Below are 13,409 nucleotides of genomic sequence, written 5' to 3'. Positions count from 1 at the left end.
GAAAGAAATTATCTATAATCGATTAATCATATCGTTATCGATAATTTAATAATTATCGATAATTATCAAAAAATCGAAATTCGACAATTATCAAAATATCGATATTTTGATATTTATCCGAAAATTCATGATAATATACCGATATATCGATATATAATTATCAACATCGATATTTTTTTGATAATTTTCGATAAAAATGGCGATAATCAATAATATCATCGCCCTATAGTATTCCTATAAATTCATCGAATTGGTGCGTATTGGCTGCTATCCCCATATGGATATATTATTGCCACATTTAGATCAATTTTGTCGTTTAATTTGATGTAGTACACTCGCTGTAGAAGAAACCGCAGGGACGAATATGTCGAGAGGGTTTGAAAGTTTTAAACGAACAATCAGTCCCCGGATAAATGATCGGGAGGGTGATAGTCTCGATTTTTGACGAGTTTTCCCCACCAAAATCGTGTTTTTTGGTATATTTTTGCTTCCCAATGCCAAAATACAAAAAATTATACGGAGTTACTATTCGACACCAGTGTCGAATAGCCACACAACACAGTGCATGCTATATGACACCAGTGTCGAATAGCCAAGCAACACAGTTCATGCTATTTGACACTGGTGTCGAATAGCCAAACAACACAGTACATACTATTTGACACTGGTGTCGAATAGCCAAACAACACGGGGCATGCTAATTGACACCTTTCACACTCATTTATTTATAGGCGAAATTGTAATGCATATATTCAAATAAAGATTGACGTCAATAAGTTGTGGTTTACGCCAGGTTGGTATTTCGTGTATTTAGAAGGCCAAAAGGTGTTGATAATAGTAACTATGATCAATTGACGTATCAAGTGAGCCATCAATTTTGAATTATTTTAACTTTTTTTTTGAAAAGTAATAAATTAAAATCCCTTGTAGCGAATCGTAGATAAGACAGAAAGCATACATCAATAAATTCTACGTTTTTTCACTTTACCACAGCACTGCTACTAGCATGAACACTAAACTGACAAGTGTCAAATGTGGAGGCTTTAGTGATAAGAGCTACCACTTAGCATTGTTTGCATTGTATGCTTTAACTTATACAACGAAAAAAAGTTATCTATCGTTATTGAGACTGTAAAAGCGAGATTGAGATTGAGACTGTAAAGGCGTTTTGTTGGTTCCTAGGGAATTAATCCTTTTACAATAATGGAACGTAAATGCGTTTAGCTCATTCCTAGGGAATTCATTCTTTTATAAAATGTAACGTAAAGGAGTTTAAACACCGCCAAAGACTGTCCCAAGCCAGTTTGAAAAAGAGTGGAGGGAATGAAGTTTAACGAGGACGTAGCAGTAGATAAGATAGGATTAGATAGATCAATCTTAAGGTTGAATGAATCGTGAGCTGGAAGCCGAAAGAATTGGGGTTAAGGGACCAACGTTGAGGTGAAACAACACGATCAGGAAGCCAAAGGATAGAACGATCCCAGAATTCTTATTAGCTACTAGGTTAAGCTTTTAAAGGACGAATACCCTTTTGCTCCGATAGGTTCAAAAGAATGGGCAAAGCTTTATGGAAAAGAATGTTCAAAAAGAGTAACACTACCCCGTCGGGCACTGTGCACTTTGATAGGCACGGTGGTCCCCGAACGTGCAGAAATGTGCGGGTCAGAGCTCGAGGATTACCGGGGGCGAGCAAAGTAAAGCTTTCATACTCACCAACCCGCAGTAGCAAGCGTGGTGTTTTAATGCTAAAAACCTTCAAACGAAGCCATAACGAATTATACATTGCCACATATAATGCCAGAACATTGTCGTCAAGACAAAAAATGCAAGAAATGGAAGAAGAGCTAGAAAAGATAAAATGTTGTGGGATGTTGTGGGAGTGAGCGAAGTGAGAAAACCTGGAGAGGAATGCCTGAAATTACAATCAGGGCATACATTCTTCTACCGAGGAAGTGACAGTCAGATGCTGATGCACGGTGTCGGATTGTTCATAAACAAGCGGTGGTCGGATCGCATAATTCACACGAAAAGCATATCCGATCGAGTGATATACGTAAGCCTGAAGATAAATAACAGATACAGTGTCAAATTAATTCAGGTTTACGCACCCACGTCCACCCATGATGACGAAGAAGTAGAAAGATTCTATGAAGATGTCGAGAAAGCTCTGGACGAAAACCCTTCACATTACCAATATCTAATCGGTGATTTCAATGCGAAGCTGGGAAAACGAGAAGAAGACTCCGAAGTTTCTGTTGGTAGTTTTAGCAACGACCAAAGAAATGAGCGTGGAAATACTTTACTCAACTTCTTACAGCAACACAATTTGTACGCAATGAATTCATTTTTTGCAGGAAAGCCTCAACGGAAATGGACTTGGGCTAGTGCAGATGGTGTAACGAAAAATGAGATCGATTACATCATAACTGGCTGTAAGTCAACCGTTAAGAACGTTACGGTCCTAAACAATTTTTCAACCGGTAGTGATCACCGAATGGTTCGTGCAAGAGTCACGTTAAATACCAGATTTCAAAGATCACAACTAGTTCAGAAAAGTGAAAGGATTGACGTACAACGGCTTTACACACAAAATGAAGAATTTGCTACGAAAATGACTGCCGAATTAGATAACGTCAACAATCAATGTGAAACATTGGACGAATTGAATACCAAAATCGTCGATACAATAATGGGTTTCATGAAATCCAAATGCAAATCCGTCCAAGGAAAAGAATCAAAACTCAGCAGAGAAACATTAGACCTGATCGCAAGCAGAGCAGAGTTGGTAAAAAACGGAGGACGAGATTCGGTGGAATACCGGAACCTGTCTAAAAGTAACAACAAAGCAAGGAGATCAGATGAAAGAAAATATAATGTCCAATTGGCTCAAAACATAATTGAAGCTAACTGCAATATGAAAGTCCTACGGAGAAAAATGACAAACGCCAAAAAAGAAATCTTCAAATTACGAGACAAAACAGGAACGATCCAAACGGATCGAAATGCGATATTAAACATTGCAACAGAATTTTATGAGAATTTGTTTTCTTCAGCAAGACAGAGCCCAACGGAAGAAACCGAAGATAGACCAATAATAAGAAACGTGGGATCGGAGGATATGCCCGACATAACTGTTGATGAAGTCAAAGCTGCAGTAGCCGAGATGAAAAACAAAAAGTCTCTCGGAGAAGATGGTGTTCCAGTGGAAGCCATTAAACTAGGTGGAGACTCATTATTAAAGGCAATCACGGCTTTGTTTAATCAATGTCTCCAATGGGAAGAAGTACCAGAAGCCTGTGAAAATGCGGTAATTACATTGCTGCATAAAAAAGGAGACATAACAAAGCTGGAAAATTACCGACCCATAAGCCTATTGTCAACACTCTACAAGTTGTTTATGAAAATCATTACGAAGAGGAACACTAACAAGTTCGACTTCTACCAACCTGTTGAACAAGCTGCTTTCAGATCTGGTTTCAGCACAAACGACCATTTGCAGGTGATGAGAACGCTTATTGAGAAGTGTCGTGAATACAACATCGACATAGTCTTGCTATTCATAGACTTCGAAAAAGCTTTCGATTCAGTGGAAACATGGTCGATATTGGACGCATTAGACGAATGTAGAGTAGACTCAAGGTACTCCAACACAATTCGATATGTGTACAAAAATGCTACTTTATGTATAAAACTTCATAAGAGCACGGAGAAATTCAGAATTGGCCGAGGTGTAAGGCAGGGTGACACCATTTCACCGAAATTATTCACGGCGATTCTGCAGAGTATTTTTAGGAAGTTAAACTGGAGTAAAATGGGAATAAAGATAAATGGAGAGTACCTGAGCAATCTCCGCTTCGCTGATGACATTGTACCGATAGCAGCGAATCTAGGTCAGGCTCAGCTTATGCTACAACAGTTAAGTGAAGAGGCGAGCAAAGTTGGCCTCAAGATGAACTTATCGAAAACAAAAGTCATGACCAACATCGGGGACGATAGAGAAATCAAAATTGGTGACACTGGCATTGAACGAGTCGACAGCTATGTATATCTAGGACATAAACTGAAGTTAGGTCTGGACAACCAAACTGCAGAAATAAGACGTAGGATTGGACTTGCATGGGCAGCGTTCGGAAAACTCAGACTAATTTTCAAAAGCAAAATGAATAATAGTCTGAAACGTAAAGTTTTCGACACTTGTGTCCTTCCAGTGCTCACTTATGGAGCGGAAACGTTAACTTTAACAAAAGCATCCGAAGATAAATTGAGAGTGACACAAAGAGCCATGGAACGGAGTATGCTTGGAATAACACTCAGAGACAGAATGACGAATCAGTGGATTCGACAACAAACCAGGGTCGTTGATGTCATGGAAAGAATAGCATCTCTGAAATGGAGCTGGGCGGGACATATTGCAAGAAGGACAGACGAACGTTGGACCAAAAAGATCATGAACTGGGGACCATATAAAAGACGAGCTATAGGTAGACCACCAGAGAGATGGACAAACGGAATATTGCAGGTACAAACTGGCAGCAAATGGCAATGGATCGTACGAAATGGAAAGAAGTTGGAGAGGCCTACATCCAGCAGTGGATAGAAACAGGCTGAAAAAGAAGAAGAAGAAGAAGAACGTAAAGGAGTTAAGTTCGTCCCAACAGAATTCAACTTTTTACGAAAAGAATAAAAATTGATTGTACATAAAAAGCGTTTTAACACGCCGAGCGAAGCGAAGCGGAGGGCCGCAATGCGAGCCGGGCGCCGGAACGGTGTCGGTAACTTAGGAACCACAGACTCAGAAATACTCAGCCATAAATAGTGGAGGTGCCATCGACTTGTACCTTTTTTCTATCGGTATTTTATAATTTTTTATCGGTACTAATTTTATCGGTAGTTTATTGTTTTTTATCGGTAGTATTGAATTAATTTATCGGTCATTTATTACCATACTAAAAGAAACACATGACCTACGGTGATTTCTTTAGCCTCCGAATATTTTCTATATTCATGCTAGTAGCAGTGCTGTGTTCTTACATACCACATTTTCTCAGTCCACATAAAAAAACCTCGTACATATTATTCGTACATTTTACGCACATTCATACTGATACTGATGTGTGATTTCAAATGAATTTGTATTGGATTGTATATGTGGATATATGTAATAAACGTTGAAAACAGAAACAAATTTCTAAACTAAGTTCATCGGGTGTAGAGAAAATAAAAAATGAAATAATTTTGCACTCAAAAATCTTTTCATGGAAGCAATCTTCACATCCAGTGCTCACTTATGGAGCGGAAACGTTAACTTTAACAAAAGCATCCGAAGATAAATTGAGAGTGACACAAAGAGCCATGGAACGGAGTATGCTTGGAATAACACTCAGAGACAGAATGACGAATCAATGGATTCGACAACAAACCAGGGTCGTTGATGTCATGGAAAGAATAGCATCTCTGAAATGGAGCTTGGCGGGACATATTGCAAGAAGGACAGACGAACGTTGGACCAAAAAGATCATGAACTGGCGACCATATAAAAGACGAGCTATAGGTAGACCACCAGAGAGATGGACAAACGGAATTAAGAATATTGCAGGTACAAACTGGCAGCAAATGGCAATGGATCGTACGAAATGGAAAGAAGTTGGAGAGGCCTACATCCAGCAGTGGATAGAAACAGGCTGAAAAAGAAGAAGAAGAATCTTCACATCTTCCATACCTCAGATATGCAAATCTATCATTGAAATACTTCCAGCGATATCGTAATGCTTTATTTTTCGATCCGATCAGATGAAGGTTGCTCCAAAAAGCTGTCAATTTATAATTTCGCTATATTTCGGTCCATGTTTGGGACAATCATCACTAGTGGACCGAAATCAGGAGAATCGAAGATGCTTAAGAAAAGTTTAATAGTTTCCATACAATTCAGTTTGAAGTTTCGTTCGCCATATGACAGGTCATGGATTGATGCATCTATCACTATTTCGAAATATCACTTAAATCATTGTCTGGTTTAAGTTTTATTCCTTAAAAATATGTGATCTAAAAGTAGAGTCCCAAAGGCTTGTGAATAAAATTTTCGTTACTAGTTAACCTGTGATTTTTAATAGCCAGGCTATACAGCGGATGCTATTCGACACCCACCTTTGGGAGCCAGAAAAAAATTTCGCGCGCGCGAAATTTATTTCTGGCTCCCAAAGGTGGGTGTCGAATAGCATCCGCCGTGTTGACTGGCTAATCGACACCAGTGTCAATTAGTATATACTGTGTTGTGTGGCTAATCGACATCAGATGCAAATAGCATCCACTGTGTTGTCTGGCTATTCGACACCGGTGTCAAATAGCATCGGCACTGTGTTGCTCAGCTATTCTCATCCGGTGTCGAATAGCCATACAACACAGTGCATGCTATTTGACACCGGTGTCCAATAGCATCGGCCAAGATTAAAATATAGTTTCTTCGGAAACTTTCACAGTTTTGAATTCTGAACAAAAGTCTCCTTGGACATAACTTGGTGGAATATACAGGGTGGTTTTTCAGCATATTTTGAATTTTTAATGCCAAAATACGAGAAATAAAGTTACATCCGCTATTAGAAAAATTTGGCTACTTTCGGTGTATGCTGGAAAAATTTGGTCACTTTTGAGGTATGTTGGGCAGCTGGAAAATTTTGTTCACTTTTAGGGGGCAGCCGTCAAAATTTTGTCACTTTCAGGGTATATGTTGGGCAGCCGTCAAAATTTTTTCACTTTTGGGTTTTTTTTTAATTCATTTATTTTATCATTCCTTTATTATAATGTGGGGAATACTATTAGTATATGCGAAACAAATCACAAATTAATCTTACAGATAAATACAAATACTCATCGAAAACTCGGTCTAAGAAATTTTAGAAATCAAATCTTTGTCTAAGCGTTAGGCTATATCACAGAGTCAAATAAATAAATAAGTTCAAATTGCACATCTCAATTCAAGTAAAAGTAAGGCGATATCACATTATAATCACTGGCACCTTTAATCACTTCGATCTTCAACTTAGACTTGAAAGTTTTTATACACTTCAAACTTCGAAGGTTATTACAGAGGCTGGCTGTTGTATTCATGCGTGGCTTGTTTCAAGATTGGATGATAGTCGGGGCATCTTAAGTTGTCCGCATGGCGAGTATGGTGGGAATGAACATCGCGATTGTATCGAATTGTGCTTAGTTAGTCCATTCACGATCTTGTGGAGTTGAGCGACCCTTTCGACGACAGCAAGTTTTTCAACAGGTAGAAAACTCTTTTAGCAAAGATACGTTGACCGCGTCAGATGTGGTAAACGATACAGCGCCTTAATGCAACGATTCTGTAGTCTCTGCAGCCGATTCAATTTTGCTGTGGATCCGGCACTATATATCGGCAGCATATATGCAATGTGGCTCTGTACATACGCGAAGTAAAGTTGTTTTCGCTTTTCAGTCGGGACATATTTGCCTCTTTTCCACATCAGTGGGATAAACGGACGTATCATTTTCATCACATGATCGATGTGCTGCTTAAATGACAGATTTTCGTCAAGAACTAGGCCGAGATATTTAAAAGTTCTGACTCGTTTGATGTCCTCGTCATTTATTCTGATGTTGAAGTCTGGAAGATGCCCGGATTTTCCAAAAGTCATGTAGCACGTTTTACCGACATTCATTGTCAGGACGTTGCGGCAGAGCCAGTCATTCAATATTAAAGTGTCCCTTTGCATTGCATTTTCAAGTTCCTCTGGGGTATCAAATGCGTAGTACAGCGCGGTGTCATCAGCATACAAAAGTATTTTACCCAGCAACCCAAGTGTTAGCATGTCGGCGATATATATGAGGAAATGTAACGGTCCCATTTTCGAGCCTTGGGCTACTCCCACGGAGATGCTTCGAAAACTGCTGCAATTTTTGCCAATAACGGTGGCCGTGGTTCGATTGCAGAGGTAACTCATCATTCAACAGCTCTTTCGGAAAGACCGATCCGTCCCATTTTGAGTGACAATCGTTTCGGATCCATGGTGTCGAAGGCACGTTTCAAGTCAATAAATATGACAGCCACATATTTTTTCCTGAATGTTGATTGAAGGAAATCGACGAGTTGATAGGCAGCTGACAGACAACTTGAATGGCGGATGAATCCGAACTGGTTTCCTTTGAAGAAATTCAATCCGTTGAGGTACTCGATTAACTGCTCCGAGAGAATGTATTCAAATATTTTCGACAGCGACGGCAACAGTGTCAGACCTCTGAAGTTCTCAATGTCGAAGCTACCACTTTTGTGAATCAGTTTCAGACGACCCTTAAGAAGTTCAGCTGGGAAAACCGCCGTTCGTATCATCAAATTGATGCATAGAGCAATTAACGGAGCAATGGTGAGCGAGCTCGCTTTTAACAAACCGACTGGAACTTTGTCAATGCCAGTGGCTTTCTTCGGCTCAACTTCCTTGAATGACCAATTGTTTCCAGCATGTTGAGGGTATAGGAAATCGATGTCGTCAACTGTGTAACCGTGTATTGCTATAATTTCAGTCGCTAGGTGCTCACCGGCTGTGCAGAATTGGTCATTTACAGCATTACAAGATTGAATAGAATCGGTGATTGGCTGGCCATTGATATGAATTGGGTGGTCTTCGCATTTCTTATATTGATTGAAGATGATTTCCTTGTACAATTTCCATGTTTTGCGATTATCACCAGCTGCCGACTGAATTCTTTCACACTCGTAGGTCGCACGCAACTCATAGTTTTTTGATTTAATAAACGCCACTTTTTGAAGATATTCTCTCTTGATGAACTCGTTTTCGGGGTGTAGATTCATCAATGTGTATAACCGACCACGTTCCCTTATCGCCAATCTCTACTCATATGATTTTTTTTGATTCGGTGGTTTGACTTGATGGAAACAGTTGAGGTGCAGTCACTAACGATCCTTTCAAGTGCATTGTTGAGCTCGTTGCCATCAGGCTCATCACTGGTTGACTCACAGATAGCTGATACCATCGCTACACACACACAACCATCGCTACAGCGGCATTAAAGTTAAATTTTGGCTTCAGGATTTTGCTGCTGATTGACTGTACGATCTTCCGGTTAAACGATGCATATACGATGCCATGGTCTGACCGGTTATTGTGGACAATTGAGATTTTGTACTGATGGCTCAGCATGTTTGTCGCAACGAGATCAAGGATTGTGCCAGAACATAGTCTTGTAGCTGCAGCTTTGTCAATTGCATTCAGCAAACCGAAGCCATGAGACTCGAAAATATCCGTTAGCTCGTCGTGTTTGTTCTCATCCAGCTGGTCCATGTTGAGGTCACCAATCACCAAGCAATGTTGATGTCCACACAAACGCTGTAAATCGTTCAGAAACTGTGGTTTTTTCCCCTTCGGTCTGTTGTACGGAACCGCGATGGTTGCGTGGATGGATTGTACTCTGACAACAAGAAAGTGGTGTAATTCAGAGGTCGTTATGCTACAAATTACCTCTGGCATGGTGCTGCACAATGAGTCGTGAATGAAGATCGCTACGCCACCACCATCAGATGACCGGACATTGTGGAAAGCAGTGTATCCACGGAGTTGATACGTGCTATGGTTATCTAAAGTCAACCAAGTTTCGCTGATTATGACAATGTGTAGTAAGCCAGGATAGCTGAATACGTATAGTTCGACATCCTCCAATTTGTTGGTTAAATGATTGACATTCCAATGCATACAATTGATATCATCGACAGCAGGTTGCAGAATCGTGCCGTTATGAATGTGCGTGACCCTCAGTAGGCTCGAGATGGTGACGGGCTCCAAGTCGTCCATGTTTCGGAAATACGAACGGTTGCAGATTAACTTGCGATCTGAGTTCGTTCACTTGACTGATGTCTGATATCCTGGTGACCTTTGCTCCTTGTTGTGGTCTTACAAGAACTTGACCGTCACTGGACCATATGAATTTAAATTTGTCTGTTTCTCTGAGAGACCTTGCAGCGAATAGAAGTTCTTGGTTGCAACGGGTCAGCTGTTTTGTGATCAAAATCGCTTTCTTAGATTCTTGACATGAACCAATATCTGCCAAAGTTATGTCTTTTTTTCGTCATCTTATCTGAAGAAGCTGTTTTTTTACGACTCTTGAGCGTAGACGCACCTGAATTACCCTTGAAGCAGATGGCTGCTTCGCCGTCGGGGGTGGAATAAATTCTACTGAAAGCGGGTTCAATGCTTCGTCGTTTCCAATGCCCAGGTGGTCACGAACGGAATTGTAAATATGATTCGGTTCTGTTGCACAATCGGTGGTTAGATCGATTCCTCTGATGATGATATTGCTGTTCATTTCTTCTTGTTCGGTGGAAACGCCGTTCACGGGATTATTAGCTTGAGAGTGCTGGACTAACTTAAGCTTGACTTCGTTGAGTTCAGACATAAGAGTATGCACCTCTGCCTTCGACGCAAGGCTGTCTGATTTCAGCTCTAACACAACAGACTTCAAGCCAGCAATTTCACTATGTAAATTCTTGTTCTCAGTTAACAGTTGTTTGCGAGACTCTTCTGATTCGTCGAACTGAGTCCGTAGTTCAATGAGTTCCAATGCAGCGTATTGTAATCTGAGGTTTTCGTCCTTCAATTGTTCATAAAAGCTGTAGATTTCTTCAATTCTGCTCTCGAAAAGGGCGATTTTCTCAGTTAGAAGCTTGACTTCGGAGATCGTCGTTATGTTGTTCGCAGCCGAAAGTCTGTTACTTGAGGTTTTGTTCGAGTTGGGAACTGTTTGAATTGAACCAGATGCAATAGTAGACTTTGGAGCTCGGCTTGCGCTGGAGAGTCTTGGCTGAGATGTTGAAACAGGCGTAGGTATCCCAGAAGATGTCCGAACTGAGGGTGTACCAGAATACTTCGTTACTGATGACTTAGTTTTATCGAGCGGCACTGTCTTCTTGTTTCTTGATCCAACTTCCTTGTTGGTTTTTGCGGTGCTGAGATTGTTCGTCCTACTCCGAAGGGCACGATCATTCGTAGGTTGACTAATGGGCAGACCGATGCGTTGAATATGCGATTTTAGCGATCAGATGATGTCATTGCATGAAATGATACAGAAGTAACGAGATTTCGCGTTGAGTTGCCCAAAGAGTATTTTAATCAATCTCCTACCTCGGAATTTATAAATTAGAGAAGAAAATGCTCATTTGAAATCACGCACCAGCGGATTCGGAAAATTTTCGGAGTTCGGCAACACTGCTTTGTGACGTTGACGGTCTGATGACAGCTCAACGTTTTCGTTTCGTCCAAAGTTGTAGAAAAAAAGTTGAAAACAGCAGCGATAACGAGCTGATTCGAGCAAACCTCAACCCAAACACGTAGCCAGTCTTACAGCCAACTATTTCACGAAGCTTGGGCGGTCAACGATTAAAAGAAACACGGAAATTCTCGCAAACAGAGCACGCACGGAATACAAACAACAACTTCTTCTTCTTCTTCTTCAGCTCACTATATATAGGGTCATATAGTTCTTATATAGCTATATGACCCTATATATAGTGAGCTGGAAGCCGAAAGAATTGGGGTTAAGGGACCAACGTTGAGGCGAAACAACACGATCAGGAAGCCCAAGGATAGAACGATCCCAGAATTCTTATTAGCTACTAGAAGGACGTCCTTTAAAAGATGCCAATAACCTTTTGCTCAGATAGGTTCAAAAGAATGGGCAAAGCTTTATGGAAAAGAATGTTCAAAAAGAGTAACACTACCCCGTCGTTCACTGTGCACTTTGATAGGCACTGTGGTCCCGGAACGTGCAGAAATGTGCGGGTCAGAGCTCGGGGATTACCGGGGGCGAGCAAAGTAAAGCTTTCATATTCACCAACCCGCAGTAGCAAGCGTGGTGTTTTAATGCTAAAAACCTTCAAATGAAGTCACAACGAACTATACATTGCCACATATACTGCCAGAACATTGTCGTCAAGACAAAAAATGCAAGAAATGGAAGAAGAACTAGAAAAGATAAAATGGGATGTGGACTTGGGCTATATCATAACTGGCTGTAAGTCAACCGTTAAGAACGTTACGGTCCTAAACAATTTTTCAACCGGTAGTGATCACCGAATGAACGTGCAAGAGTCACGTTAAATACCAGATTTTAAAGATGACAACTAGTTCAAAAAAGTGAAAGGATTGACGTACAACGGCTTTACACACAAAATGAAGAACTTGCTACGAAAATGACTGCCGAATTAGATAACGTCAACAATCAATGTGAAACATTGGACGAATTGAATACCAAAATCGTCGATACAATAATGGGTTTCATGAAATCCAAATGCAAATCCGTCCAAGGGAAAGAATCAAAACTCAGCATAGAAACGACCTGATCACAAGCAGAGCGGAGTTGGTAAAAAAAGGAGGGCGAGATTCGGTGGAATACCGGAACTTGTCTAAAAGTATCAATAATTGAAGCTAACTGCAATATGAAAGTCTTACGGAGAAAAATGACAAACGCCAAAAAAGAAATCTTCAAATTACGAGACAAAACAGGAACGATCCAAACGGATCGAAATGCGATATTAAGCATTGCAACAGAATTTTATGAGAATTTGTTTTCTTCAGCAAGACAGAGTCCAACGGAAGAAACCGAAGATAGACCAATAATAAGAAACGTGGGATCGGAGGATATGCCCGACATAACTGTTGATGAAGTCAAGGCCGCAGTAGCCGAGATGAAAAACAAAAAGTCTCCCGGAGAAGATGGTGTTCCAGTGGAAGCCATTAAACTAGGTGGAGACTCCTTATTAAAGGCAATCACGGCTTTGTTTAATCAATATCTCCAATGGGAAGAAGTACCAGAAGCCTGGGAAAATGCTCCAAGAGATTGAAGGCTTTAATCAAATATATTTCCGATTTTTTGGTCGCAATTTTGTCCATTTGTCAAGTCGGAATTCGATCATCATTTTTTTTGATGTCGGATTCGGGCTTGTCGGTTGGCAGTGGCTGAATGGAAACTCCGATTCGATCAGAAACTTGTGAAAGTATAATGGTCTCATCAAAGGCCAGCGCTCAAAATTAAATAATAGGATTCCTCTTCACACGCATTATACGAAACTTTTTTTCTTGGCTTCGCTGATGACATTGTACCGATAGCAGCGAATCTAGGTCAGGCTCAGCTTATGCTACAACAGTTAAGTGAAGAGGCAAGCAAAGTTGGCCCCAAGATGAACTTATCGAAAACAAAAGTCATGACCAACATCGGGGACGATAGAGAAATCAAAATTGGTGACACTGTCATTGAACGAGTCGACAGCTATGTATATCTAGGACATAAACTGAAGTTAGGTCTGGACAACCAGACTGCAGAAATAAGACGTAGGATTGGTCTTGCATGGGCAGCGTTCGGAAAACTCAGACTAATTTTCA

The 13,409-nt window shown here is 40.5% G+C and overlaps 1 protein-coding gene across 5 annotated transcripts in view; it reads right to left on the bottom strand.

Annotated features, from left to right (window-relative positions):
- The window catches only part of LOC119067041 (chloride channel protein 2), a 228,147-nt gene that overhangs the window by 135,670 nt on the left and 79,068 nt on the right, over positions 1-13,409 (bottom strand). The gene's annotated exons all lie outside the window — the stretch shown is intronic.

This window comes from Bradysia coprophila (genome assembly GCF_014529535.1).
Source record: "Bradysia coprophila strain Holo2 chromosome X unlocalized genomic scaffold, BU_Bcop_v1 contig_117, whole genome shotgun sequence".
Classification (NCBI taxonomy): Eukaryota; Metazoa; Arthropoda; class Insecta; order Diptera; family Sciaridae; genus Bradysia; species Bradysia coprophila.
This window is presented reverse-complemented; position numbering and strand designations above follow the sequence as displayed.